Below are 25,021 nucleotides of genomic sequence, written 5' to 3' on the forward strand. Positions count from 1 at the left end.
TTTGCACATATTGTGGAAGAGGCAGCATGGTTCTGAAGTGAGCAGTTGTAATGGCACCATGTCTGTATATGTGTGTGCTTTGTGCATGCACACATGTGCTCATGTGTATCTGTTGGCATTTGTCTGGAAACAGCAACTATAGAAACAACTTACCAATGCAATAGACAAGTTCTCATTATGGAAGGAGCTGCTGGTGCTTTGACAACAGTTCTACTATTGATAATTTACATTAGAGTCTCTTTTGACAGCTCTCTCAATGATTTATAACCCATTTAGAACACTGTAAAAATATACTTATTCTTTTTAAACCGCTTTATTGTGACGTGATTGACACACAAAAAGCTGTGCATATTTAATTTCACATCTGAAACAATCACTACAATCTATGCCACAAACATATTCATCACTTCCAAACGTTTCTGTTACCCTCCTTATTATTATTATTATTATATTATTTCTCTTTTTGTGATAAGAACACTTAACATAAGACCTATCCTCAACAAAATTTTAAGTATACTATACAGTACTGTTAACTATAGACACTATGCTGTACAATAGATCGTAGGTTCTGTTTGCTTTAACTCAACCATGATCCATACAACTTAGAAAAAAGGTATAATATGAATAAAGAAAAGATTGCTAGTGGGGAACAGGAAATTTGATGACATGCTATCTGGCAGTCTCCTTTTTCTCCCCAAACAAAATAAAATTTTCTACTGAGAGTAAAGAGTAAAGTGTTGGAGTAGGGACTTGCGGAATATAAATATTTTATTTTGCATTGGTGTTCAAAAACTTGCCTTTGTCTTTGTAGTTGTCCTCATAGTTGTCCTCTTGTTTTGAAGGGGAAATGTAAATTCCTGAACCAGTGGAATTCAATTGAAATATTCTGATTGAGGCAATGCGTAGAATAACACAAAAAATTTTGGCTAGAAATTTCACGAGTGCTGAATAAAATATAACTTTTCTGATACAATATATTGCTGTGTTTTCAGGATAGAATGAGAATACCCCAGGGCTGGCGGGGGCGAAAAACAAGAAAGGAAATGGAGATAGTAGGCTGATCTTGTGGCTGTGGCTGGGCACTGAGTTTAGTTTTACATACCCATGGCGACAAGAAATAAGTTTTGAGTCTATATGAACAGGAAGTTAGAACTGAGGCACCTACAAATAATTGACATTATGCAAAGAGCTACACAATTACTGAAAAGGAAGACTATGGCAGTATCTATCCACCTGCACAAGTAGATCATAGGAATATTTTGCTGGGATTAAAGCAGGAAAACAAGTTTCCCTCAATTACTTAAATCAATGAGCATGCTCCTTAAGTGAGTTTGAGATCAAATTTGCACAACTCTAATGGTTTTAAAATGCCCGTAGGAGTGAAAAAAAGAAGCTTAAAAATAGGTGAAACCAGCACCATCATGGATTTTTTGGCAGGTTTTGCACTACACAATGGTGCCGCTTTCAAGGAGAGTGAGTCATATCCTTGACATCATAGATTGTATTTTTCTATAACAATTTTCCAGTAATGACAGTAAGTTGTATTGTTCTAATAAACTCAATGCATTATGACAATTTTATGGAATAAAATACATCAAGAAAAGGTGACAAAAAGTTCCCAGGTGGGATAATAGCAGTCATTTGGGATATCTGGCATATGCACATGCACAATTTCTCTGAAAAGATACACAATCCAAGACAAGATTCTCACAAACAACCTCACTGTGAAGGTGAGGACATTTCCAAAATTATTAGCATCATAAATGATCACTAGCAGCCACAGCTACCAGGATGATTAAAGACCTAAAAACTTCAAAAAAAAAATACAAAAGAAAAAAAAGACCAGAAAATAAGTATGTATAAAGTTATTAAAGACAAACAAGAAACTAAAAGCATAAATCAAAAAACACCAAATTATGAAAAAAGGCAGAACTGAAAGAAAATCAAGTAGAACTTATAAAATTAAAGTACAGTCACTGCAATTAAAAATTAACTGAATCATAGATAACTAATAAGAATGTGCTGTATAAAAATAAATAAATAAAATTCAAAAATATATATAAATAAAATAAAATAAATTAATTGAATCAACTGAAAGCAGATTAGGCACAGAGAGTTTCAGTGAATTGAATATGAGACCTTGAGATATAACCCAGAATGTAGCACAGGGAGATAAATGACCTTTACTTCCCATTCCATGAGAAAATACAAGCTAACAGAAGACAACTTCCATATACACCCACCACCCTATCTACCCATGCTTTGCAACTGAACCCATATCCTGTCCAGGACCAGCTACATATTTGGGTGACACAGTATAAAATTTATCAGTTTCAAGGTGATGACAGCAGGGTATCAAACCAAGCACAGGACCCTCCTCAGTGCAATGCCCTGTGTGATCGCACCAGTAGCACATCCATGAAGCCAGCCTTTAACCAGCCTTCACTTCTGTTTCTGTGGATGAGCTGCCTGTCTCCTAGCTAAGGTCAGTACATCCACCAGATCACTGAAGTCCAGCTCCCTTAACTGTTCAAGCTTAATCTTTCCAAATTAATTTATTAATTTAGTGCAATGCCAGTTAATATTAATTTTTTCAAAGAAATGGGCACACCAGATATTAAACTTTATATGGAAGATATAAAGGGAAAAATAGCTGAAGAACTTTGAAATGTTTGAAACAGAAGACAAAGATGATGATTTCAAAGATAAAGATTTCAAAGTAAAAATTTAGAGAAAATGTAGAATAATATATTCATCATATTATGGTAGTAGAATTTTTTAAATAAAAATTTAAAAGCATAAGCCATGAAGGAAAATATTGATATATTTACCTACTTCAATATTATTTCTTATATGACAAAAAGTTCTCTAAACAAACTAAAAAGACAAGACACATATTTGGAGAAGGAATCTCCATTCCATATAACCAAGAGGATTTTTTTTCAGAATCTATAAGAAACAGCTCTTATTTAAACAAGAAGAAGGCAGAACAGAAAATCAAATATTTTAAATGGTCAAAGGATATGATCAGGCATTTCTCAGAAGAGTAAACCAATAAACATGAACACTTTCTCACAAAAAATCTAAGAAATAAAATCAAATCTACAATAAGACATCTTTTCTTACATATCAGTTAGGCAAAATTAAAATTCTGACAACACTTTTTGCAAGCATCTGGAGAAATAAGTACTCTTATATAGTGCTGTGGTGAGACTACTTTGTAGAGCAGTTTAACAATACCTTGTGTAATTAAAAACCTGCTTATTCTACAAGCCAGCAATTCTAGTCTTCCATATCTATCCTGAAGATATGCTTACATTTATACAAGGTATCATGTTTAAGAATGTTCACTGAAGCAAAAACAAGTGCAAGCAAGCTAATCAATCTACTACTCCTCAGCAGAGGAATGGAAAAAATTAATTGTATGTTTTAATAAATGGAATACTATACCATAGGTAAAGCGAAAGAAGTAGATCCACACATATGACCATATATACATTTTAGAAATGTAATGATGTGTGAAAAAGAGAGGTCCAAAAGAATAAGTTGAGTATAATACTATTTACTCACATTAAAAAGGGAGCAACTGTATAAATTATTTGTGTAAATATCATATATAGCAATGTACAACATCATAAATGGGAAAAATTCACCCAACTTCAGGATATTGACTACTTCTAAAGAGGCAGAGAGGCTGTAAACTGGACTGAAGTTGAGGCTGTTTCAGAGTAAAGTAAGTCTGGGTCCTTATTGATTAGGAGTAGTAAGACTATCCACAAAGCATGAATAGAACAAGTATCAGCAGAAATGTCCCAAGATGAGAAACAGCCCCATAACCCATGTGCCCTAAAGGAATGTTAATACTCACCAAAGATTATTTCCACGCTTAGTGACATATAGGTAATTTAGCCTGAACTACCATGCTGAAGTAAATGCATTACTCAGTTGTCATCCATTTTTGTGGAAGCAAAGGTACACTCCCTGACTTTAAGATAAACATGAAAAATCTAGATCAACCTTGTCATTTATGCGTTTCATCTCTTAAATTTTTGTGAGAGAATGAAAACCACGTATTGTCTTTATGACTTCATTATTTAGTCTGACTTTGGTTATAATGATTGTCACCTGGGTTTTGAATGACTTCCACATCAAACGAGAGAAAAATTACTGTTGCCAAAAAAGTAGAAATAGATATTCTTCTCAGTCCCGGTGGGTTTTTGGCAGGCACCCCACTTTCTAAGCCATCTAATGAATCACTAATATATGGATCTGACACAATCCTAATAGAACTCACAAAAAAAATCATGCCTTGAGAATACCTTTTCCTGAATTGATTTTGCTGTTACTGGAACTGAATTTGCAACTACAGTATTTCTAATTAACCTTACTTTTCTGTGTGTGCAAAATGGGCAGCAGCTGTTTATCACTATGTCTCCACGGAGATATAGAGGCTATAGTTTTGTGATTGCTTATTTTACATGTTACAGTACCAATTAATCAAGCTTATTCTGCTTACTTTCTGGAATACCTTTCCAACCTGAAACAAAACTCAGTTTAAATTTATATTTTCTTTCTTTCTTGTTTAAATTCTACTCGTTAAATTTTGAGGATACTGTTGGCTACATTGACATTTTTCTATTATTCTTCTGCTTTCTTTTGCCCCCTAAACATTTTCCCCAAGGCCAGACCTTTCCTCCAAGTCTTTTGATGAATCCTTCTGCAGTTATGACTTTCTCCTACCAAAATCATATGTTAATTCAGCAAAATTTGTCATGTCAATGAGGAAAACTGAGAAAGTTAGTGTGTGCCATTAAGAGGGCAAAAGTAATATCACATGCCTGAATATGTTAAATATGTCCCCTGACCCTTTTGATGAAAAATGTACTAAAATGTAAGTTCCAAGAAAATGGTAATGTTTATCTGGTTTGCTTACTGCAATAGTTCCAATAGTGGCATGTAGTAGGTGGTCAATAAATAGTAAATGAATGATTCAGAAAATGCTCTGTTTGCATTATAGTAAAGTGGAAGGCAGCAAGGCATAATGATGAACATGTGTTAAATGTTAAAAGTTATTAATCAAGTTAGAAAAGTACTACAAAAAATATTTTCTATCTTACTTAGACAAATATACTTCATAAAGGCGAAATTGTAAGATATGTAAAGCCATAATTTTTATATGCCTGAAAGCTGACAAAATTGTAAGACATCCCAATTGAGTTATTATTGTGCATATTTGGATATCAGGTTAATTGGTGAGTGCTGCTTGGATGAATAATAAACTAAATACATACATAATTTATGAGTATTTGTATACTTATTCCATACCATTGATCTTTCTTGCCTTCATTTCAGCACAATTAATAATTATGTGATAATCAAGATTATCACATAATTTTCCTCTACTGCAATTTGAAATAATTTGTCCAAAATGTAAATTAAATTTAAGTATTAAAAAATTTCATTTATTTTAAAAGTTTTTTCTTCTAAAGCAATCAAAATTATTTATTAAAATACAAATGCAACATGAAAAGTTTTAACTAATATCAAAATTTAAAATAAAAATTCACATGACTGAAATTTTAATGTAATGTTTGAAAATATGATTGTATTATTACGTTTTAAGAAAAAACTGTCAGCAGTTCTGGTGTTCAGTGTTCATCTAACTGCCAATGAAAAGAATTATTAGTTTACTCTACATGTTATGTATACACTTACACATGAAAAAGTTCAGAGTTACATGAATTGTTTAATATACCAAACCATTCCACATTCCAAGAGCAACTACTACAGATACCTCCCTAATTTGTGCATTCTTCCAGAAAGAGGAATTAAAATTAAACAAGAAGCCAGGAAATGGACACTCAGCACTCTTGGGAAAATAACACTTAGCATCTAAGATCTACTCTTCTTGCTACCTGAGAGAAAGGATGTGACAAGCTAATTATTTTGATTTTGTATCTTTGCTGAGCATTTCTGCCACTCAAATCCTATCTGTGCACAGAAGCAGAAAAACTGGGTAGCTTACAGTGGAGAAGCCTGCAGACAACACCTTGATGAAGTGATCAAAGTTAACATCTGTCATCAGTAATGAGACAAACCCAAATCAAGTGTCCCCTGATAAAATGAAATGAGAACAAAACAGCTTCACTTGTGTAAAAGTCCAAGAAGAGATGCACAATCTAAATTAATTACAAGAAATGTCAGGTAATCCTAAATAAGGACATTCTAAATTTGTCTGTAATCCTCAAAAGTGTCAATAAAAGGAAGTCATATTAAAAAATGAGTTATATCTCTGCAAAGTAATGTGGAATAAACTCTAAAATATGTTTTACATTTGTAAAAAGTTGGAGAACAGTACTTCAATTTTGAAAAATACACACACACACACACACACACACACACACATATATATATATAATTTCCAGAATGACAAAGAAACAGTTAATAGTGGCAACCTCTGGGAGTGGAATCTAGATGGAGAGTGAAAGAAAGATGTTTCTTTTTCTCTTCTCACTTTTATTTTTTTCATGGTTTATTTTTAACCTGAACAAACATCTTATTTCAATTTTTAAAATGAAATAATTTCTTTAATTCCTTTGACTACTGTAAACTTTGTTTTTGACTCAGAAAATAGGAAATATCCTCAGGCAAAAAAATTTACTGTTTTTAACTTAGTCAACACAAGACTGACGGTAGGGAACTTCCCTGGTGGTCCAGTGGTAAAGAATCCGCCTTCTAATGCAGGGGACGTGGGTTCAATCCCTGATCGCGGAACTAAGATCCCACATGCTGCTGGGCAACTAAGCCCGCGTGCCGCAACTACTGAGCTGCGTGCCTCTAGAGAGCCCACGTGCCGCAGAATACAAAGCCCCCGCGCTCTGGAACCCACGTACCACAACTAGAGAGAAGCCTGCGTGCACAATGAAGAGCCCACGCACCGCAACGGAAAGGATCCCGCATGCCTCAACGAAGATCCCGCATGCCACGACTAAGACCCAAGCAGTCAAAAAAAAAAAAAAAAAAAAGGCATGGTAGGTCATGACACCCAGGGTCTCATCCTGCCCTTGTCATTTAAAAACTATGGCTGTTTGGGCAAGGCACTTCCATTCTCTGGGATTTAATTATTCATCTTGTTGTTGAGATTTGTTATAACTCTAACTTTAAATACCCTTAAAATATAAATTAAGACTTATATAACATGCTGCCAACAGAGGGCAGTAATTTATCACAAATAGTTCCAAAGAGTTTTTCTGAGCAAGAAATGAATCATTTTCATACAATTTAAAGGAAAATAGTAACCAGAGTACCACCGTTTTCCTCGCTGTTCCTGAAAATTTGGATCGCATTCCAATTTCTAGAGCCCGTGCTCCCCAACAAGAGAAGCCACCGCAATGAGAAGCCCGCGCACCGCAACGAAGAGTAGCCCCCGCCCGCCGCCAACTAGAGAAAGCCCACACGTAGCAACAAAGACACAACGCAGTCAAAAATAAATAAATAAATTAGTTAATTTTTTTAAAAGTGTTGTTGAGGGCGTTGGTATATGGGTACTATCAGACTGTGAAGTTCAAGTGGCTAGAAACTGATATAAAAGTATAATTTTTAACCGTGAAATTTTATTCTAAAAATTTTAAGTAATTAATCAAGATGGTAATAAATAAATGTTTGTCTTTAAATTTCACATAATGAATAATCGATGAAAACCTCCACAAGATAAACTAACACATTTTTTTATAAACTAGAAAGAAGAAATAAACTCTCACATGCAGCTCCTGGAATAACTTCTTTCTAAGCAGCTTTAAAAGGAGATATTTTAAAAGGTGAGACATTCTTTTGTTTGCTGTAATCCTCATTCACTAAGTAAGAATTGTTATCATTAGTAGCATTCAGTTTATGGCACTAAAATTAAAGTTCCAAGAAGACAGAGTTGTATCTGTCATGTTCTTTGCTGTCTCCTTAAATCCTAGAACAGTGTTTGTCATACAGTTGGTGCTTAATAAATACGTCTGTGTGGTATATTTATATGCTATTTTATTTTATACTTTTTAGTTTTCCCTAAGAAATTTGTAAAGTAAAAATATTTAATAAAAATGTATAAACTTATGAGAAACAAGTTTTAAATTTCTAAAACAAAATTTATCTGGTATTTATATTTTTATGCTTCTTACCAAAACTCTACTCTACCTACCAACTCTGCCTACCAACCATTCTTGCTTTTGTAGTTGTGTCTTATTCTCATTAGACAAAGTGAGGCAGATACTCATAAAACCACCATCGTAGTGTGCCTTTTTTCCTTTTTTTTCAGAATTCCAAATGACACTGTATAATACTGTTTTTCTGAGTCCTCTTAGAAAAGAATAGTGAAAATACAAATGTATATTTAACTAAGAGATATAAAAATAAAATATTTTGAATGGAAAATTATTATCCAAAAACCCAGCTGATATTACAGTAAAGGAGAAAATGAGATGGTAGCTGATGTCCTATACTTTGAAATTCTGGGCAGGATCACACTATCTAATCAGCAAGGATTTCTGAGGGCAGAATCTATCAAGGGATTAACTCCCTAAATCTAAAACAATAGGAATGGGGATATAAGGACAATCCTCTCTGAGGCAAACTTTCCTTAGCATTCCTAATCAATAAGAGAGGTGATTTACGGTATAAGTAACTACCCCTCAAACACAGTGAATAAAAAGGAGTAAATTAATATGTGTATGTTGGTAGTGGAGACTACCTATCCATACACACAATCTTTCTGGGAGGTTCAGAATGAAAGTATGTGCTGTGAGAAGATAGACTTTTCATGCAATTTGCCAGTGTCTGTCCTGGCAGTATAGGTAAGCCAGTGGTTGGAAATAATTTTTTTCTGTGGGCCTATCAAATTATTCAATGTGGTAATCTTAGAGTCACTGAGTCCTACTTTGGTTAAGGGAGGATAGTCTATCCTAGGGAATTGAGGGCTTGCTGCTATATCAACTTGAAGGAAATAAAGACCCAACTTCCCTGGTTTACACCATGCTATATTGACACACATGGGCATCATACATTATATCTTCATCAATATAGTACCAATAATAATACTTAAGATAGATACTTCCATAAAAATGAGAATTAAAATAACACTAAAAGTAATAAAACTAGTTAAAATATTATAGATGGGATTAATAGTACTAGTAATATAAATCAGAAGAATGATTAAGAATAATAGTATTACAAAATAATTAAAAGGACCAGAAAACTAAAAGCCTAAAACCAGTTTTAAATGTAGAAAATAAATAAAGCAAAGCAATTAAAGTCTAGATTAAAGGATAAAACGCAAAGTTGTTGAAAGTATAAACTTCAAGTCTTGACATTCGAATGCAGAAGCAAGCAGGTAGAAACGATAGAAATTAAGATTACTCCCTTCCATTGTTATCTGAGATTGGACTTTCTTTGAAGGGAGTCTCCAGGCAGATTTCCTAAAGAAAGAGTATTTAATGAAACTCAGGTGAGCTCAGCAGTGGTTAATCTCCCTCAGGAACAGGACTGTGAATTTTTTCTCAACATTTTTGCTTCTCCTTTCCATGGTCTCTTCTCTCTTTGTTTGTGTTCACCCAACCAAGGTTTTATGCATCTGTAATGATCCCATCCATGCTGTAATGAAAAAGGGATCCACCTTGGTCTTAAAAAAATGTAGTGAGACAACAATTATGAATGGCATAATTGTTAAACTCAAGGCTTCTGGAGTTGGACTTACTATTTGTAAGTTATTTAGACACTCTGTGTACTATCATAGAGTTGTTACAAAAATCAAATGAGTTCATTTAGTTAAAATCTTTAAATAACAAAATAGGTTTTGGTACATAATGACTTTATCATTCTCCTAACAGAACTTGAACTTTAAAAGACTATATGGTGAGCAGACAAATGCATTTTTCATTATTGGGTGCATTTCACACATGGTAGAACCTGGAATAAGACATTGGGAAATGTGAGACTTTTTCTCACTGCTTATCAAATTGCATCCCACAGGAGGTCACCTTTTCTATCTGGACATTTTTTCTCTCTTAGGAAAGTTTCCAGAAAGGATGAAAAAGCAAGCTGGGCAAGAAGGCCCTGTCCAGATTTTTACCTTCCATATAGAGTTAGGTAGGGACAGGAAGAAACAAGAGATATATTTTCCAAGTTCTCACAGAAAGAGTTAAACAAACTAAAAAAGATTAGGGAAAAAAAACCACATTAATTAAAGCGAAGTTTCAAAGTAATATACCAGGCCATCTAATAGACTATCTAATTCTAGAAAATCATAAGGAAATAGCTAGGAATTCAACTTATTTTATTTTTCCTCTGTTTGAGACATGATGTATTTTTTTTAAATATCAATAAGTAGCAATAATTTATTGTGAAATGCAATGCCTAAACACAGATGATACAATGATTAGGCTTCCCAACTCTCTTAGTCAATATATTTTGCCTAATGAAGGAAAATCACTTACTCAAGATGTCCACCTGTTAATAATGCAAATTATCACTGAGATTCCTGTGGAGACGCTCCTGAGAGGGCTGAGTAACCCTCAGTCATGACTTCATGGTCTCACATATTACCACTACTTCTCAAAAATCATTCTCATTTTAAACTGGGCAAGGGATATCTTATTAATAAGAAATATGAATTAGAGAAAACAAAAATAACATGATGATTCCAGTACTCAATTTGCATGTGTGTATTTATTTTGAGTTCCATGTAAAGATTTAACCTAATTTGAGAAGTTTTCCTACAGATGGAGTCAGCTTGCTTGTGACTGTAAAATTTCTGAAAACCCTTTTGTTATTACTATATTACTTAACAAGAATAAACTTTAATCTGCAACATATTTGAAATTGATTGTTGCTTAATTTTGTTTATACTGCTGCTTAACATCAGTAAATTTCCAGAAAGCACTCCCCCCAAATTACTTCATATCCTACAGCGAAGTGCATAGGGTGAAAAGGAACACAGGACACCAGGGGGACTGAGGGTATGGGGTCCAGGGTTACATAACATAATATATATGTGGTCAATATAACACATCTTTAAGGGAAGAAGGTAAGGGGGTAGGGAGTATATTATTTATCTCTTCCTAAGTTATGCTTGATAACAAACTATCCCAAAATCAACAGGGTTTTTATGAAGAAAGGATTTATTTTCAGTCCCCTTTGTGGGTCATCTTTATTGTGATCCAATTTTGAAGAGTAACCTTTATGTGGGACATGCACATCATCTGGCAGGAAAATGAAAAATATAGAATCATAAAACTCATGAACTTCTCATAAAGCTCATAAAAATCTGAAATGTTATTTGAATTGTGTGAGAGTTGGAAAGACAGAATTAACAGAGTATGGTGAGAAATGAAAAGGAGAGTGTTTAGTATTAGGTGGGTACTTGGAACATCCAGATAATGATTAGATGCAAAGAACTTTAAGATACGATGGCACATAGTCAAGTTGTTGGTGAGAAAATCTTTTTATCCAAATAATTTAGACTTAGAGTTGTACACAATAGATAGGCAAACTAGTAACAAAACCTCAAAAAGGAGCTCACGCGAGCCTCAGGGAGAGAAAAGCTGAGTCCACAGAGCCCTTAAGTGACAGCATCAGGTTGTCTTACCTTAACAGTAGTTTACATCAATTTCCCACATTCTCTTCAGCACAAGAATACCCAAGTGTGTGTGAATTACTTGGAAATAAAATGGTAAGAAGTCTTCACTGATGTCAAGTGCAACTTAAATATGAAATCAATGATCTTTGAGAAAATAACTTCAGCTCAGTTGTGGCTCTTTCAAATAGGGTTCTTTACATAGTAAGAAAAAGAGATTTTTTAAATGACCTTAGGGGGAAAAAAGGGTTTATTACAAGGGTATATGTTCTTGAGTACTTAGAAAAACTTGAACTAGGCCTGGGAAGGACTGTTACTGTAGAGCTCAGGCATCACTTTCTCATCTCTCATCTCATCTCTCAGTCTTGTTCTTGCTTTCATTCTTTCCCTGTTTCTCTCTCAGAGGTTACACGCACTCTTTCATTCATCCCTTTCACCATTCACTCTCAACTATCTTTCTCCACATAATCATCTGGCGCATACCATTTTGGATGTCAGCACTTCCTCTATCTTGGCTTTTTAGTTAAGAGCCTGGCACTGTATACTTTTATCTATAGCTCTTAGTACAAGTTTCCAAAAAGGAAATCTGATTTGCTGAGCTTACTGCTACCTTAGTAAAGCCTACAGATTGGCCAAAAAATGAATCAATGTCCACTTCAGTCCAAGAACAGGCAACTCTCCTCAACAATCTGAGCAAGAAGGGAACATTGAATGTGCTTGAGTTGCAACAGGTAATAAGGGGTAATAATTATACAGCAAAGTTCTTGAACTAGGCCTGGGGAAGGACTGCTTTTAACTTCATTAAAAACAAAGTTTCAACACACAGCAAAGTTTTGTTGTGGTATGAAATCCAGAACGTGGGTGAGAAAGGAACATAGAAGAGTATTTAAGTATCTGTGCTCTGAAGTCAGACTACATGATTTGAATCAGAGCTCCACAAACTATACCTAACCTTCTTAAACCCATGAAATGGTGAAATGATCATGCAGAGAGGGCTTTCTTCACAAGCTGGCTGTGAGAATTAAATGAGGTAATTTATGTACCAGACACCTAGGAATTATTCAATAAATAGTAAAAACACACAAGAGGAAAAGTTACCCTGTCATAGGGAAGGACCTTTGTATTCTATTACAAGGTAATCACTAAAGGGATGTTGCCTATAAGCTTAAATTATACATAATGGCCCATCTCTGGGAACCCTGCCTCCCAGGTAATGAGCATTAAATTAAAATACTTTTGTTTAGCTCACAAGAAAACATCCTGACTAGGCCCACCTGTGAATGACTGCAGAGAGGAAGAAATTAACACAGCCTCTCCAGAGGCTGAGGGGAACCAGGAAAGGTTTGACTTTCCTCCCTCCCCTTTAGTATAAAAGAAGCCTGAATTCTAACTCAGGCAAAATGGTTCTATTGGGACAGGAGTCCACCATCTTCTCGGCCTGCCGGCTTTCTGAATAAAGTCGCTATTCCTTGCCCCAACAGCCCATCTCTTGATTTATTGGCCTGTCCTGAGGCGAGTAGTATGAGCCTGGACTCAGTAACAACCCCTTACCCAGAGGTCAAAGGAAGAAAGCAAGAAAAGTTGAAGACATGAAGACAATCAGAGATGGAGAAAACAAGAAACTGATGGATTTTCTGATCAAATGACTTCAGCCGTCATGGCAAAGAAGATTCTGCCATCTTACGAAATCTCTAGTGATCTTAGCCTGATATGGCCATAATTCCATTACGGAAATACCAAGGGTTAACTTCAGCGATAGTGACCTAGAGCAGAGCAAAGTGATTGATGCCTTTAAATATTTACATATCATGTAAAATAATAATTATGATATAAACAACAGCAATAAACATGATAGTTAACATTTATTGAAGGTTTGCTATGTGTGGAGGACTAAGTGCTTTATATGTCTATTTATATGTATATATATTATATGTATTAATCCATTTACTACTTATATCAAACTTAGGAACTTTTATCATTATTTTAGGGAAAAAGAAACTGAGGCACAGAGAGTTTAAATAATTGACCAAAGTTGCAAAGCTAGTAAGTAGCTGAGGCAGGGTTTACAGCCTGACATTCTGCAACAGGCAATACATTGCATTGCCTCTCTAATCAAAGGGAATTTCAATAGCCCTCAGGTGTTTTTCACAAATATATTGACAACGTGGATGAAATAATTTGAAGAAGAAATAAACTGCAAAAAAAAAAGTTTCACTTTATTAAGTAACTACATGATGACAAATATATAATATTTTAAAAATATATAGCTCTGGGGGAAAAAAGTGTTTTTTTTTTTAACTGATTACAAAGAATCCTGAAAAGTAAAAGAGATAGTTATTCAAAAATAGTAATTCTGAAATCTTAGTGTAAGCTGATTCCTTTGTCTGTTTCCTTCATAATAGAAAAGGCTTTAGAATAATTTGGCGAAATTAGCCTAAAAAGAGTTGGAGTGACCTAAACAGGAAGCCTGGCTATTCCCAGCTGTGGGTGATCTCTGAGACCGGCTCTGAGGCTCCTCTTTGCTCCAACAGATGGGAGTGACTTTGAGCTGGATAAAAGTCAAATTCTTACCTCACCCTTTCACTGCTGGCAGGATCAGATTGCAGTTCTTTCATTATTCTTCACTCCCCAGTTTCCTGATCTGTTTAAAAGAAGAAGTAGAAAAGATAAATCCTCTCTTCAATGCCTGGAAGGGAAAACAAAATGACCTCAACTCCGCTTTGAAAAAATCTTTCCAAGAACTTTCTTCAGAGATTTTACTCGTGAGTACTTGGCAATATACTTTCTAGCCCATGAGAAATAACTTTTATTTCTTTTCCTTGGCGGGGGGTGGGGGTGGGGGAACAAGGGTGCTGAGGGGCAAAGACTTGTAGGGGAGGACCATTGTCTGTAACCCTACAATGAAAATCGACCCTTCTCTGTAAACAAACTCATTGCAATGCTAAACTAAATACTCAGCATTTTCCATTTAGTTTTAAGCAAATATATATGCAATATAGGATTATGCTTTTAAGACCATGAACATAAAAAGTCGGTGAGATGTAGCCTTGTTTATAATTTTAATCTTGTAGTGGCAGTTCTTTACTAATTGTGTCTTTAATTGGAATTTTCTGAAGATTTTTTTTTTAACCTTTAAACATTATTTAGTAACATATAAAGAAATATAATAAAGAGACTGTCTGGCAGCCTTATGTTTAAAGAAACTTCTTTCATTGCCATTAATTGATGATATTTAAAATAAGGTATAAACATTAGAATCCTTGTAGTCTAAATATTTCTTGCCAGCATTAACTAATCTCTCTTAAGAAAATACTTTACACGTCTCCAAAAACAAAAGCTCATATTCTAAATATACTAAAATAAGAATAGATAGGATTGCACTATATATAGTACAATTACGTAAATTAAAGCAATAGATTACATACCTATATGATGTACTGTCATATTCTTGTTGCTTATAAAACGATATTAAATTTAGCTTCTGGTAGTAAAGAAAGCACATAGTATAGAAGTACACAACCACAGAACTATAATGAAACAAAAAAAATTAATTATGGAAGCACTCGTTTGTATGAGTATTAATGGAAAAATGAGGGCCAAGAGCAGTGCTGTGCAGAAAAAAAAAGAAAAGATAAGTAACAGCCACACTGTGACTCAGTGCTCTGGAAATTAGTCACAAAATGACTTTGTATAATTGTGATAACATTAAATACAAAGGGCAGAACCCAAGCAGGAAACATACAGCCCAGAGAGTCATATTTTATTGTGTGTAAAAGCGTAATATTTACGTCAGAGGTGAAAAATTGTGTCAATTTTGAGATATTGCAAAGTTTTTTAACCCTTCATAAAACATTTTTAGGATTCTTTTATACTCATCATTCTAGTGCATGATTATTTCAAGACATATAATCTATATTTTATCTAATACTTAAACTGAAGGGTGAATAATCTCTGAAAATGTATTGGAGTATGAAATTTTAATTTGGGGCCTATGGGTTAATAAAATGGTATAAAATATCCTTAGGGATCAACAGAGTTGGAAAACTATTAATGTAAATACAGATAATTAACACTACAGATGTAAAACTTTATTTACTTTTAATAATTTGAATGGTTATATTGGGAAGCCAAATTTGTCTTCTTCAGGTAACTGTACAATCTTATTAGAGAGCTTTAATGGCATATATACTACTATTTGGTTCCGTTCTCTATTAGGTATGCTGACTTGTACAAGTTTTGTTTTTTGTTTTTAAAGGTACAGTCTGATATCTTTAAGCATTTGTTTTATCTCCAATGACTAGATGAAAACCTCTTTGGGAAATGTGGTCCTGTTCAAATGGATTATGCTATCACGTAGTGCTTGCTGGTCTGATTGGTTGTCCGTAACTCTAGGCTTCATTTGCTTATTGATTGTACAACTATTTTGCCTAGAATCTTCTACTATAAACAGTATTGTTAAATTTAAAAATAATCTATGAAATAGAAAATTGTTTTTGTATTAAACTATAGTTTTCATAACACTAACTTATTCCCTCCTAAGAATTAATTTCCTGGTCTTAGTTATCTACATCATTCAAATTCAAAACATAATTGGGGGACTTCCCAGGTGGTGCAGTGGTTAAGAATCTGCCTGCCAATGCAGAGGACATGGGTTCCAGCCCTGGTCTGGGAAAATCCCACATGCCGTGGTGCAACTAAGTCTGTGCACCACAACTACTGAGCCTGAGCTCTAGAGCCTGCGAGCCACAACTACTGAGTCTGAGTGCCACAACTACTGAGCCCACACGCCTAGAGCTGGTACTCCACAACAAGAGAACCCATCGCAATGAGAAGCCTGCGTACCGCAACGAAGAATAGCCCCACGCTCACTGCAACTGGAGAGGGCCCACGCGCAGCAACAAAAACCCGACGGAGCCAAGAATAGATAAATAAAGTTATTAAAAAAAAAAACCCATAATTGGACAGATGACTACTAGAGGAAAAAAGCCAAACTGAAAAGGTTTTGTTTATTCCCAGAACACCTAGCAATCTAAACAAATAGTAGATATGCTATAGATTCTTTAGGAATTGTTCGTTTACTAAATTCACTGTCACAAACTTTTAATACAGATTTCAACTGAATCAAACATCTCTACTTAATAGAAGAAAAAAAAAGTAAAATAAACATCCTTGCCAAAAAAAAGGGGGGGGGGGTGTGGGACAGGAGAGACAATATGAAAAGGAAAGGGAAGTACTCAGAACAGGGTTTTCAAAAAAATCTTGTTAATTGGTATAAATTAAATAAGTAGAATAATAATATTGATTAAAATTAGCTAATTATATCAATTTATTTTTGCTATGTAGACACGATCTAAAAATTGTATTACAGTCCAACTCATCTATTCTCAATAAGGCTGTCTTCAGCCACCCTTTTCTTGTTTACCATCTAAAACATGTAACTCAGGAAATTTAATTTGCAGAGTTGTCTTTTTTAAAACAAAAAATACATTTTTAAAAAAATTATTTATTTATTTGGCTGCACCAGGTCTTAGTTGTGGCATGCAGGATCTTCGTTGTGCCATGCAGGATCTTTAGTTGCAGCATGCAGGATCTAGTTCTCTGACCAGGGATCGAATCCGGGCCCCCTGCATTGGGAGCACAGAGTCTTACTACCAGGGAAGTCCCAAAACAAAAATACTTTTAAATGCATTATATTTTTTTTTATAGAAAATGCCAATGATATAATTATTTGATTGTTACCATCTGCATTTGGAGAAATCTGAATTCAAGACATGGAGTGATTATTGAAGTCCTTGTTTCTGGATATTAAATCTCACCAAAATGAAGAAAGGATGCAAGTTATTCCAGAGAGTTCTCTTTATGCTAGACCACCTCTCTTGGGTCTCTGAGATCCTCAGTGACTGCTTTCTTGGTGTGATGTATCATCTCCAGGAGCCCAGTCTTCCCATTACCCTTCTCTCCCTGTCTTCACTTCAAGTGGCAGGTGCTGTGTAGAACCAGAGCCTAGGATTCAGCTACCAATAGGATGAGGGCACCCTAGTCATTTCCACTTTTCTTCTTTTCAAAAGCAATAACAAAAAGCACTGGATGCATGTCAAATCTGCTATGTTCGTCTCTCTTCAGGCCTTCCTTTGTGATTCTATGCTCTTTCTTAGTTGGAACAACCATATTTTAAAATTATTTTAAAAACAAGAGGTCCATGATCCATACTAGGAGTCCCAGTGCTGCAATATTTCTGTCTCACTTGCTCCATCTGATAGACCACAGGTACCTGGGGAGACACAGAATTACTGCAAGGAATTCCTCAATCAAAATGTGATGGTAGCATTCTCTCTAGACTGAATAAATATTACATGTTTTTGATTGAGCTATTTCAACATCAGGAATGTAAAAGTATCTATCAATACAGCACTGATATACTGTGGTGGGTTTTTTTTTTGTTTTTTGTTTTTAATTTGTTTATTTATTTATGGCTGTGTTGGATCTTCGTTTCTGTGCGAGGGCTTTCTCCAGTTGCGGCAAGTGGGGGCCACTCTTCATCGCGGTGCGCGGGGCTCTCACTATCGCGGCCTCTCTTGTTGCGGAGCACAGGCTCCAGACGCGCAGGCTCAGTAGTTGTGGCTCACGGGCGTAGTTGCTACGCGGCATGTGGGATCTTCCCAGACCGGGGCACGAACCCATGTCCCCTGCATTGGCAGGCAGATTCTCAACCACTGCGCCACCAGGGAAGCCCCTACTGTTTTTATTACCAAGCATAGAGTGCCATTGACCCCCTTCAACTGTACCACACCCTCAGTGCCACCAACACCCTGTTGCCAACCTCATTCTGTCTCTCCTATTCATGTTTCTTACCAACATCTATCCCATCCTTGAATCCTGTAATAATCCTGTAATCTAAACATCACTTCATTCCTTACTTCGCAAGGCTTAGAAATGGAGTAAATCTCATAAATTGGGTGAGTCTCCAGAATAGTAGTGTTTGTTGCAAAATATTGGTAATATTTTTAAAGTTCTTTTAGGAATAAACTTCAAAGTATCCCAGGAAATGAATCAAAATGATTATATCAAAATATCAAACGCCTACTCGCTCTTCTATGTGCAACCAATTACAAATATACGTGACTATAAAATGAATGAACTTCTGATTCATGCTACATGAATGATTTTGAGAACATTATGCTAAGTGAAATAAGCCAGACACACACACAAAAAGAAATAGTGTATAATTTCACTTACATGGGATATCTACAATAGGCAAATTCATAGAAAAAGAAAGTAGAATAGAGGTTACCAGAGTTTGGAGGAAGGGATGAATGGTGAGTTATTGCTTAATGGATACAAAGTTTCTGTTTGGGGTAATGAAACATTTTGGAAGTAGGTAGTGGTGATGATTGCACAAAAATATAAATGTAATTAATGCCACTGAGTTGTACACTTAAAAATAGTTAAAATTGCAAATTTCATGGTATATCTATTTTACCACAATCAAAAATAATAAATGAAAAAATTAATATTTTTAGTTTTTTTCTGTTTCAATTTACATAGTTTCTATCATTATATCTTCAAATTTACTTATCTTTTCTTTTATGTCCAATGTGTTTATAATCCCATCTAGTGTATATTTCATCTCAAATAATGTTGTTTTCATCTCTAGAAACTCAGTTTGAGTCTTTATCTTCTTTCTCTATTTAACACACTCAATATTTTCTCTAGATTCTTGAACATATGAGTGCAGTTAAAATTTTAGTTTAAATTTTAGTTTAAAATTTAGTTAAATTTTAGTTTAAAATTTTAGTTTAGTTTATGAATGCAGTTAAACTTTTAGTTTAATTTTAGTTTAGTTTGTTAATTCTATTTTCTGTGTCATTTCTGTGTCATTTGGCTTCTTCTCATTATGTTATATTTTACTGTTTTTTGCAGACCTTATAATTTTTATTTGAATGCCTGATATTATGAATCTTACCTTCTTAAGTGCTGAATATGTTGTATTCCTGTAAATAATATTGAGCTCTGTTCTGAGTTGCAGTTTAATTACTTGGAAACAATCTTGTATTTTGTTATCTCACTGTCAAGCTTTGTTAGGCAGAATCAGAGAAATGTTTATTCTATGGTTAATTTTTTTCCCAGTACTGAGAAAAAAACTTTCTGACTACTCTGCTTAATGCACCATGAATGGAGATTTTTGCAATTTAGGGACAAGAAAATATTCACAGCTTTACGTGTGTTCTAAGTGTTATTCCCCTCTAGCCCTTTAAGGTGGTTCTTTACCCAAACTTGGGTACTTTTCTCTTGTATATGTACTGATCAGTATTAGGCTGAAGACTTGAGGGCCATCTGAAGATTTCTGGATCTCTCCTTCTGTATAGCTCTCTACTCTGTTACACAACCGTGCATACTCTAGCTACCCTGGCCTCTGCAGACAATGTGCTTTCTCCTAAACTCAGGGAGACCACTGGGCAATTCCAGAACCTCCTTTTCCTGAATTTGAATGTGGAAACTCCCTTCAGTCAGTGTGCTGGAGCAAATCGGAATGTAGGGCTGAACTCTTGTTTCCCATCCTCATGGGATCACTGCTCTTCACTGACCAATATTTAGTTAGCGGGAAACCATCATTTAATACATTTTGACTATTTTATTTTTTTAAGTTGTTTCAGGTGGGAGGATAAATCCAATGTTAATCCATTGTGGCTGGAAGTAGAAGGGCTAGTTTTCTTTAAATTTTTATTTTGTATGGACGTATAGTTTATTTACAATGTTGTGTTAGTTTCAGGTGTACAGCAAAGTGAATCAGTTACACATATACATATATCTATTCTTTTTCAGATTCTTTTCTCATATAGGTTATTATAGATGACTGAGTAGAGTTCCTTGTGCTATACAGTAGGTCCTTGTTAATTATCTATTTTATATATAGTAATGTGTATATGCAATCCCAAACTCCTAATTTATCCCTCCCTACAACCTTTCCCCTTTGGTAACCATAAATTTGTTTTCTAAGTCTGTAAGTCTGTTTCTGTTTTGTAAATAAGTTCATTTGTATCTCTTTTTTAGATTCCACATATAAGTGATATCATATGATATTTGTCTTTCTTTGTCTGACTTAATTCACTTGGTATGTTAATCTCTAGGCCTGTCCATGTTGCTGCAAATGGTATTATTTCATTCTTTTTTTAATGCTGAGCGATATTCCATTATATATGTGTACCACATCTTCTTTATCCATTCATCTGTCGATGGACATTTAGGTTGCTTCCATGTCTTGGCTATTGTAAATAGTACTGCAATGATCATTAGGGTGCATGCATCTTTTCGAATTATGGTTTTCTCTGAGTATATGCCCAGGAGTGGGATTGCTGGATCATATGGTAGCTCTATTTTTACTTTTCTAAGGAACCTCCATACTGTTCTCCATAGTGGCTGTACCAATTTACATTCCCACCAACAGTGTAGGTTCCCTTTTCTCCACACCCTCTCCAGCATTTATTGTTTGTAGATTTTTTTGATGGCCATGCTGACTGGTGTGAGGTGATACCTCATTGTAGCTTTGATTTGTATTTCTGTAATAATTAGCAATGTTGAGCATTTTTTCATGTGCTTTTTGGCCATCTGCATGTCTTCTTTGGAGAAATGTCTATTTAGATTTTCTGCCCATTTTTTGATTGGGTTATTTGTGTTTTTTTTGATATTGAGCTGCATGAGCTGTTTGTATATTTTGGAGATTAATCCCTTCTCAGTCATATCGTGTGCAAATATTTTCTCCCATTCTGTGGGTTATCTTTTTGTTTTGTTTATGGTTTCCTTTGCTGTGCAGTGGAAGGGCTACTTTTTTAAATTATATTTTAATGATATCCTAAAAAACTAAAAATAAACATAAATAGAATGAGAAATTTTAAGGGCATATAAACTGTAATTCATTCATTGGCCTGGATAAGATAAGTACATTTTTTGCCTGCTATATCTCAGCAACTATGTTAGATGAGTAAATATATTTACATGATTGTACAATGAAAAACTTAAATTCACTATTTCTAAAAAATAATTATTTCATTTCAGATAAGCAGTTTGTTTCATTATGATTTTCTGATAATGGTAGTTGTTTGGGCGGCTAATATTTTACTCTCTTCTATTTTAGATGACAAATTCATTCTACAAGCTTAAAACCAATCAAGTTGTCACTTGTTCAATAGGCATTTCCAAAACTCTGAGTGCTGAGTGTTATTTACCTAAAGCCTCCATAGTTTTGCAATGAATTAAAGATTGCCTTTACTGATAGTTTCCTTTCACAGTTTCTCATAATTATCTTTCCTCCCCTGATTCCTGGATACTTCTACATATTGGAAACTGGGAAAGTTCATTGACAGCACAAATTAAAACTTTCTCTTTTTATGAAAGAAGTTTCAGGTGTTTCCTGCTTAATTATATATACCAATTGATATAAACAGATAATCCCAAATGACAAATATTGTAAACAAAAATTATATTTAGCGTTAGAATTTGTTTTTATAATTATGTAAGAGTGTGTACATTATTGAAGTTTCTATGCATCTTATTTGAGTTCTGTGGTTTTAGTCTCCTTTAGCATAGTTATTCAGTCTATGAGGAAAGGAAAACAGGTACACAGTAAAGAAATCATTATGGCATCTACATCCTGGCACTAATGCAGGTTTATAAAAAAATTATGAGATAAGCAATTTACCTTAGAAACACTCAGGCCCTCCCTTCAGTGCTAATAATTTTTTTCAAGTTTCAGATTTCCCAGGATTAACCTCTTTTTGTATGTTTTTCTCTTAAGGAATTGCTGAAGAATGTTCCAGTGGAAGAAAAGTGTTTAACTAGGGAGAATTTAGATTAGCCTCAATTAACATGGCAAAAGGGGGTTGTTGTTTTTTTTTGTTTTTCTATTTGTGGTAAACTCTGGATGAAACTCCTTTAAAGCCATTTGCATTTATTAGTTATATCCCTAAAGAAAGGAAAAGGTTCCTTAGGTACCAATGTTTGCCCTATCACTACTATGTCAACATTGCTCTCCCAACCACCACCTGCATTCCATATTACCATCTCCTTATTCAGAGGCCAAAGAGATACAAGTGACCATCTATCCTTCCTAATAGGTACTGGAAGCCTCTTCTGAAAAGATATGAGTAAATGGGCATTCATGGATGGTCCTCAAAAACATGTGTGAAAAAATATCTGAGCCATGTATTTGCTCTTTAGAAGGGAATATACTATATATTCTATATATATATATACTATAAACTATATAGTATAGTTTTCCTCAGATCTCTCAGGAGCTTACATATCACCATGAAAAATATATCTGAGACATGATTAAATATCCAAGGAAAATAGTATATAGCATTGGGATCAAAAAAGAGTGTCAAGTAATAATATATCATGAAGAAGGGAAGATAAAGATTTCAAAGGCCGATAAACTTGACATAGGAGGGATAAGGGTGGGGTAGAGATGGATAAGTTATCCTATGTATAAGAAATCTTGGAGAAAAGATCTTTTTTGAGAAGTCTTGGAAGAGATTAAATTATTTTAAGATCTTCAGTTCAATCATTACACTTGAATAAGCAGATTCAATTTTTAATATCTTTAAAGCTGAGCATTAACTATGTGCTTTTTATATATTAGAACTTATGCAGGGTACAAAAAGTGTACAATGTGATCATTTTTTTCTTTTAATTTATTTTTGGCTATGTTGGGTCTTCGTTGCTGCACGCGGGCTTTCTGTAGTTGAGGTGAGTGGAGGCTACTCTTCCTTGCGGTGCGTGGGCTTCTCATTGCTGTGGCTTCTCCTGTTGTGGAGCACGGGCTCTAGGCGTGTGGGCTTCAGTAGTTGTGGTGCGCAGGCTCAGTAGTTGTGGCTCGCGGGCTCTAGAGTGCAGGCTCAGTAGTTGTGGCACACGGGCTTAGTTGCTCCATGGCGTGTGGGATCTTCCCAGACCAGGGCTCAAACCTGTGTTCCCTGCACTGGCAGGCAGATTCCCAACCACTGCGCCACCAGAGAAGCCCAATGTGATAAATTTTAATCATTTATAAATTTAACCTATTAGGATTTGAAGTAACTTAACACAAATAAAAACTCTGGTCTTCATTCTCAAAAATTACAATCAGAGGAATTAAGTAGGGCATTTAACAAGAACATGCTATCTGATTCCTGATTATGTGTTAGGTAGAATATGAATAGGAGAAAAAGGAATGGCAATTTAGAGAAACTAGCAGATATTTATAAAAATGTAAAATAATGAGCATTCAATGTGAGGAACCAAGAGAAAAAAAGAACTATTTATTGGATGCTATGAGTAAAATAGGAAGTAGCACTAGTTTCCTTTCATTCTCTGAGTCCATAGTTCATTGTTTCATGGGTCTGACATTTTACAGTCTGAATGGAAGTGGCTGAAGATTAACATGTTAATGGTTCCTGGAGGACCATGACTTAGCTGCCTGGGACCTCTGTTCCTTTACAATGATGACTCAGAAAGTTGAACTCAGGATGTCATGGGTGTAGTCACCAACAGCTGCAGTTCCAATCTTAACTAAGCTCAGTTGCTTTTCATTAGAGCACAATCAGAAATTCCCGGGTTTTTTACTTTCGGACTTACTTCACCCGCAGAATTACTCTCACTGAGGAGGGAGAAAATTGATCATTACTGGTTCAACATGTTTATTGTACTTAAGTATAAAAACTTTAGCTAATATTTGGAATCATAACACTTTCATAGTCAGAAACAAAGTTACCTGATTATTCATCTGACACCAGAATGTTATAAATATCTAGCCTCAGGTATATTGAGTATAAATTTTGCTTCTCTTTCCCTCAAGGAAATGACAGTATAGGAATATTTTGTGGGAACTTCCCATACATGCACTAACATTTCCTCTCCTTTTCTCATACTACAACAGATACTATCAAAAGCAGGAAGTTGAGAAGTTTCCAATATATTTCTCTGAGCAGAGACAAAATCTAAGATGGCAACAGACTTTGAGGGGAAATGAGGAAGCAGACTTGACTTTATCTATTGATCTTTAAAATTAAAAAAGGTAAAATAACCTGAATTACATAAGCTATGAATCAAGGTTCTAACTAGAAACCTGTTAGGAAGGTCTCAACTGTCTTTCCAAAATACATATACCTCCTGCCTAAGATGTCATACTCAATATTAATTAATAGATTAATTAGAATTAATAAATTAATTATGTAATCAGGAGATAGATAGATTGATTGATAGACATATAATCAGGGAAGCAATGGTCCTGAAATACCATTTTCTTATCTTACTAAATAATGGGTACCTAGAAGAGCAGATACAAACAGGAGAAAAAATAGACAGAAGCAGCCATAGGTCTTTCTATGTAATTTTCTTTCTAATATGGACAGTAATGATAATAAAGACATCGTT

The 25,021-nt window shown here is 34.7% G+C and overlaps 2 protein-coding genes across 5 annotated transcripts in view; one reads left to right on the top strand and one right to left on the bottom strand.

Annotated features, from left to right (window-relative positions):
* The window catches only part of LOC309631318 (uncharacterized protein), a 436,314-nt gene extending 422,094 nt beyond the window's left edge, over positions 1-14,220 (bottom strand). For both annotated transcript variants that reach the window (XR_014246192.1, XM_082397629.1), the window contains exon 1: positions 14,186-14,220. The gene's annotated coding sequence lies outside the window, so the exon portion shown is untranslated. The remainder of the gene's footprint in view (positions 1-14,185) is intronic.
* Positions 1-25,021, top strand: part of TFPI (tissue factor pathway inhibitor) — a 103,701-nt gene that overhangs the window by 19,158 nt on the left and 59,522 nt on the right. The window contains exon 1 of one of the 3 annotated variants that reach the window (XM_082397613.1): positions 13,801-14,376. The exons of 1 other annotated variant lie outside the window; for it this stretch is intronic. The gene's annotated coding sequence lies outside the window, so the exon portion shown is untranslated. Of the gene's footprint in view, positions 1-13,800; positions 14,377-25,021 lie in introns of those variants that run through there. One more of the 3 variants, XM_082397612.1, reaches the window with a different exon arrangement.

Source organism: Balaenoptera borealis, assembly GCF_965194805.1.
Source record: "Balaenoptera borealis genome assembly, chromosome: 6".
Taxonomy (NCBI): domain Eukaryota; kingdom Metazoa; phylum Chordata; class Mammalia; order Artiodactyla; family Balaenopteridae; genus Balaenoptera; species Balaenoptera borealis.